We start from the raw sequence: 4,872 nt of genomic DNA, 5'->3' as shown, positions 1-4,872 counted from the left end.
CATTCCTCCTCTTCCTGTTCCCCCTCTTCCATCGACTCACCCTCGTGGGGAGGGGCCTGGGGGGCTCTGTCCTGTGGTTTGGGGCTCCTGGTGGTCGCGCTGTCATCGCCCTTGCTCTCCTTTCCTTTTTGGGCTTTTTCAGTGGTAGGAGGCGTCTCGTCCACCCTGGGGGTGCTGGCAGCGGCCCCTCTTAACGCCTGTGCATAAGTGCTTGCTCTTTTAGGGCAGGCCCTGTAAAGGTGGCCTGCCTCCCCACACAGGTTGCAGCTCTTACTCTCTTTACAATCCCTTGTCTCGTGGCCTTCTAACTTGCAGTTTCTGCAGACGACTGTCCTGCATTCTGCCGCCACGTGCCCAGGTTTGTTGCATTTCCTGCACACCCTGGGCTGCCCCACGTACGTCATGTAGCCCCGGTTCCCTCCGATAGCGAACACCGAGGGAGGGTGGACAATGAATCCCTTCCCGTCCACCCTCAGCTTCACTTTTACCTGCCTCTTGCTCGTCCAGATCCCGAACAAGTCCTTGATGTCCACGCAGTTCCCGGCCCCTTCGACGTAGCGCGCAAGGAAGGTGAGGACATCCACGACGGGCACATGTGGGTTGAACATGTGCACCGTGATCATCCGTTCCCTCTGGGTGGGGAGGGTGAAGAGCGGCTGCACCTTCAGGAGCGACAGCGGGGCTTCATCCCCCTTCTCCCGGAAGTCCTGCAGTAACTTCTGCCATCCCGCCGGGTTCTGGAAGGTAACGTCGAAGTATCCGTTACCTGGGAAGTCCTGGAGGCAGAAGATGTCCCCGGCCTTGAATCCACAGGCCTCCAGCAGCACCTTCTTGATGAAGAGATCCCTTGAGAAAGGGTTCCCCTCCTTGAGGTCCTTCACCGATACTCGCAGGGTATTCCGAATACCCTGCCCTCCAGCTCCACTTGCTACTGCCATCCCACCTGGATAAGGGTGTTAGGTTGGTTACCCAACCAGCATCGATCCACCCCTAAACCAGACACGTGCTCCTGACCTCCGCTCCTCGTCGATGATCTAATGCAAATACTGCTCTTATACTTACCCTGTTCTTATAAGAACATTAAGATTGTGCCAGAACAGATACTACACTTGATCTTAGCCAAAAGGCCGAAAGACAACACATGATGACAATCACGGCATCCACAGTTTACAGATAGAGGATAAAGGAATAACGCTTAGTGCAAGATGAAGTCAAGTAAAGTCCCATTAAAGATAGTCGGAGAATAAGAAAATAACTGCAGATGCTGGTACAAATCGATTTATTCACAAAATGCTGGAGTAACTCAGCAGGTCAGGCAGCATCTCGGGAGAGAAGGAATGGGTGACGTTTCGGGTCGAGACCCTTCTTCAGACTGATGTCGGGGGTGGGACAAAGGAAGGATATAGGTGGAGACAGGAAGATAGAGGGAGATCTGGGAAGGAGGAGGGGAAGGGAGGGACAGAGGAGCTATCTGAAGTCGGAGATAGTCGGAGGGTCTCCAATGAGGTAGATAGTAGCTCAGGACCGCTCTATAGTTGTTGATAGGATGGTTCAGTTGCTTGATAACAGCTGGGATGAAGCTGTACCTGAATCTGGAGGTGTGCACTTTCAATCTTTTGACTGATGGGAGAAGGGAGGAGAGGGAGTGAGCTGGGTGATCTATTTTTGGACCCCATTCCCCTGCCTTCTCCTCGTAATCTTTGACATCCTCACTAATCAAAAAGGGCTTCAGAAATGCACAATGACTTGGCCTCCACAGCCCTCTGTGGCGATGAATTCCACAGATTCACTACCCTCAGGCTAAAGAAACCCCCCCCCCATCTCCTTTCTAAAGGTACGTCCTTTTATTCTGAGGATGTGCCCTCTGGTCCGAGACTCTCCCATAGGGTTGCCAACTTCCTCACTCCCAAATAAGGGACAAGGTGACGTCACCGCCCCGCGCCCCACGTGACCTTACGCAGCCAGCGGCCACGTGCTCCCGCTCCACCAATGGCGGCCAGGACTACAGTGTCCGGGCCTACAGTGTCGTCCGGGCCTGATATGGGACAAGGGCGGTCCCGTACAGGACAAACCAATTTAGCCCAAAATACAGGATGTCCCGGCTAATAAGGTACAGTTGGCAACCCCACTCTCCCACCAGTGGAAACATCCTCTCCACATCCACTATACAGGCCTTTCACCACCCAGCACTTTGTGTCTTGCTCCACATTCCAGCATCCACACTTTGTCATGTCTCCACACAATTGAAGGAATTGCCTGAGACAATTAACCAAACAACAGGGCAGTTAAAACAAACGAGGGAGAAGATGTAGAGTCAGACAATGAAGCGACAGCAGCAAGAAAGTTAGATTGGTTTATTATTGTCGCGTGTACTAAGGTGCAGTGAAAATCTTTTTTGTTGTGTGCTAACCAGTCAGCGGAAAGACTATACTTGATTTCAATCAAGCCATCTGTGCAGTGCACAGATACAGGTTAAGGGCACAGCGTTTAGTGCAAGATAAAGTCCAGTAAAGTCCGATTAAAGATAGTCCGAGGGTCTCCAATGAGGTAGATGGCAGGTCAGGACTACTCTCAAGCTGGTGAGAAGACGGTTCATTTGCCTGATAACAGCTGGGAAGAAACTCCCTGAATCTGGAGATGCGAGGGGTAATCTGGATGTATGGAAAGTAATCTGGAGGTATGAAAGATAATCTGCAGGTACGACAGGTAATCTGGAGGTAGGAGGGGCATTAGAAACATGGAAAGTAGGTGGAGGAGGATGCCATTTGGCCCTTCGAGCCAGCACTGCCATTCATCGTGATCATGGCTGATCATCCATAATCCATAACCCGCCTTTCCCCATGTCCCTTGATTCCGCTAGCCCCGAGACCTCTATCTAACTCTCTTTAAAATTCATCCAGTGAATCGGTCTCCACTGCTTTCTTTTGCAGATAATTCCACAAATTCAGAACTCCCTGGGTGACAAAATTTCTTCTCACCTCAGTGTTAAATGGCCTCCCCTTTATTCTTAGACTGTGGCCCCTGGTACTGGACTCCCCCAACATTGGGAACATTTCCCAAATGGTGAGGTCCAGAAACCGGAAGGAGATGTCGGAGATAGTGCAGGTATATTTAAGGGCAGGATGGAAATTGGAAGTGAAGTATAATTCCAATTTCCATCCTGCCCTTAAATATACCTGGACTATCTCCGACATCTCCCTCCCGTTTCTGGACCTCATCATCTCCATCACAGGAGACAGACTAGTGACGGACATTTACTATAAACCCACTGACTCGCACAGCTATCTGGACTACACTTTTTCCCACCCGGTCCCCTGCAAAAAATCTATCCCCTACTCCCAATTCCTCCATCTACGCCGCATCTGCGCCCGGGATGAGGTGTCTCACACTAGGGCGTCCGAGATGTTCTCATTCTTAAGGAAACGGGGCTTCCCCTCTTCCATTATAGATGAGGCTCTCGCGAGGGTCTCTTCTACATCCCGCAGCTCCGCTCTTGCTCCCCCTCCCCCCACTCGCAATAAGGACAGAATACTCCTCGTTCTCACCTTGCACCCCGTCGGCCAGCGGATCCAACAAATCATCCGCCAACATTTCCGTCAGCTACAACGGGACCCCACCACTGGCCATATCTTCCCACCCCCTCCCCTCTCTGCATTCCGCAGAGACCGTTCCCTCCATAACTCCCTGGTCCACTCGTCCCTTCCTACCCAAACCACCCCATCCCCGGGCACTTTCCACTGCAACCGCACGAGATGCAACACCCCCAGTGAGGTTCAGTGTGTGTGTGGGACCCATCTCCCAGTGGGGGTCAGTGTGTGTGTGTGTGTGTGTGTGTGTGTGTGTGTGAGGGTCAGTGTGTGTGTGTGTGTGTGTGTGTGACCCATCTCCCATTGAGGGTCAGTGTGTGTGTGTGTGTGTGTGTGTGTGTGTGTGTGTGTGTGTGTGTGTGTGTGTGTGTGTGTGAGGGTCAGTGTGTGTGTGTGTGTGTGTGAGGGTCAGTGTGTGTGTGTGTGTGTGTGTGTGTGTGTGTGTGAGGGTCAGTGTGTGTGTGTGTGTGTGTGTGTGTGTGACCCATCTCCCATTGAGGGTCAGTGTGTGTGTGTGTGTGTGTGTGTGACCCATCTCCCATTGAGGGTCAGTGTGTGTGTGTGTGTGTGAGGGTCAGTGTGTGTGTGTGTGAGGGTCAGTGTGTGTGTGTGTGTGTGAGGGTCAGTGTGTGTGTATGTGAGGGTCAGTGTGTGTGTGTGTGTGTGAGGGTCAGTGTGTGTGTATGTGAGGGTCAGTGTGTGTGTGTGTGAGGGTCAGTGTGTGTGTGTGTGTGTGTGTGTGTGAGGGTCAGTGTGTGTGTGTGTGTGAGGGTCAGTGTGTGTGTGTGTGTGTGAGGGTCAGTGTGTGTGTGTGTGTGTGTGTGTGTGAGGGTCAGTGTGTGTGTGTGTGAGGGTCAGTGTGTGTGTGTGTGTGTGTGTGTGTGAGGGTCAGTGTGTGTGTGTGTGTGTGTGTGTGACCCATCTCCCATTGAGGGTCCGTGTGTGTGTGTGTGAGGGTCAGTGTGTGTGTGTGTGTGTGTGTGTGTGTGAGGGTCAGTGTGTGTGTGTGTGTGTGTGTGACCCATCTCCCAATGAGGGTCAGTGTGTGTGTGTGTGAGGGTCAGTGTGTGTGTGTGGGACCCTTCTCCCAGTGAGGGTCAGTGTGTGTGTGTGTGAGGGTCAGTGTGTGTGTGTGTGAGGGTCAGTGTGTGTGTGTATGTGAGGGTCAGTGTGTGTGTGTGTGTGAGGGTCAGTGTGTGTGTGTGCGTGAGGGTCAGTGTGTGTGTGTGTGTGAGGGTCAGTGTGTGTGTGTGGGACCCTTCTCCCAGTGATGGTCATTGTGTGT

The 4,872-nt window shown here is 52.4% G+C and overlaps 1 pseudogene; it reads right to left on the bottom strand.

Annotated features, from left to right (window-relative positions):
- Positions 1–1,041: 1,041 nt before the first annotated feature.
- LOC144609753 (U2 spliceosomal RNA) lies at positions 1,042–1,139 on the bottom strand (annotated as a pseudogene).
- Positions 1,140–4,872: the final 3,733 nt, after the last annotated feature.

This window comes from Rhinoraja longicauda, chromosome 34 (genome assembly GCF_053455715.1).
Source record: "Rhinoraja longicauda isolate Sanriku21f chromosome 34, sRhiLon1.1, whole genome shotgun sequence".
Classification (NCBI taxonomy): domain Eukaryota; kingdom Metazoa; phylum Chordata; class Chondrichthyes; order Rajiformes; family Arhynchobatidae; genus Rhinoraja; species Rhinoraja longicauda.
Note: the sequence above shows the minus strand (reverse complement) of the source record. Positions and strands in the feature narration are given on the sequence as shown.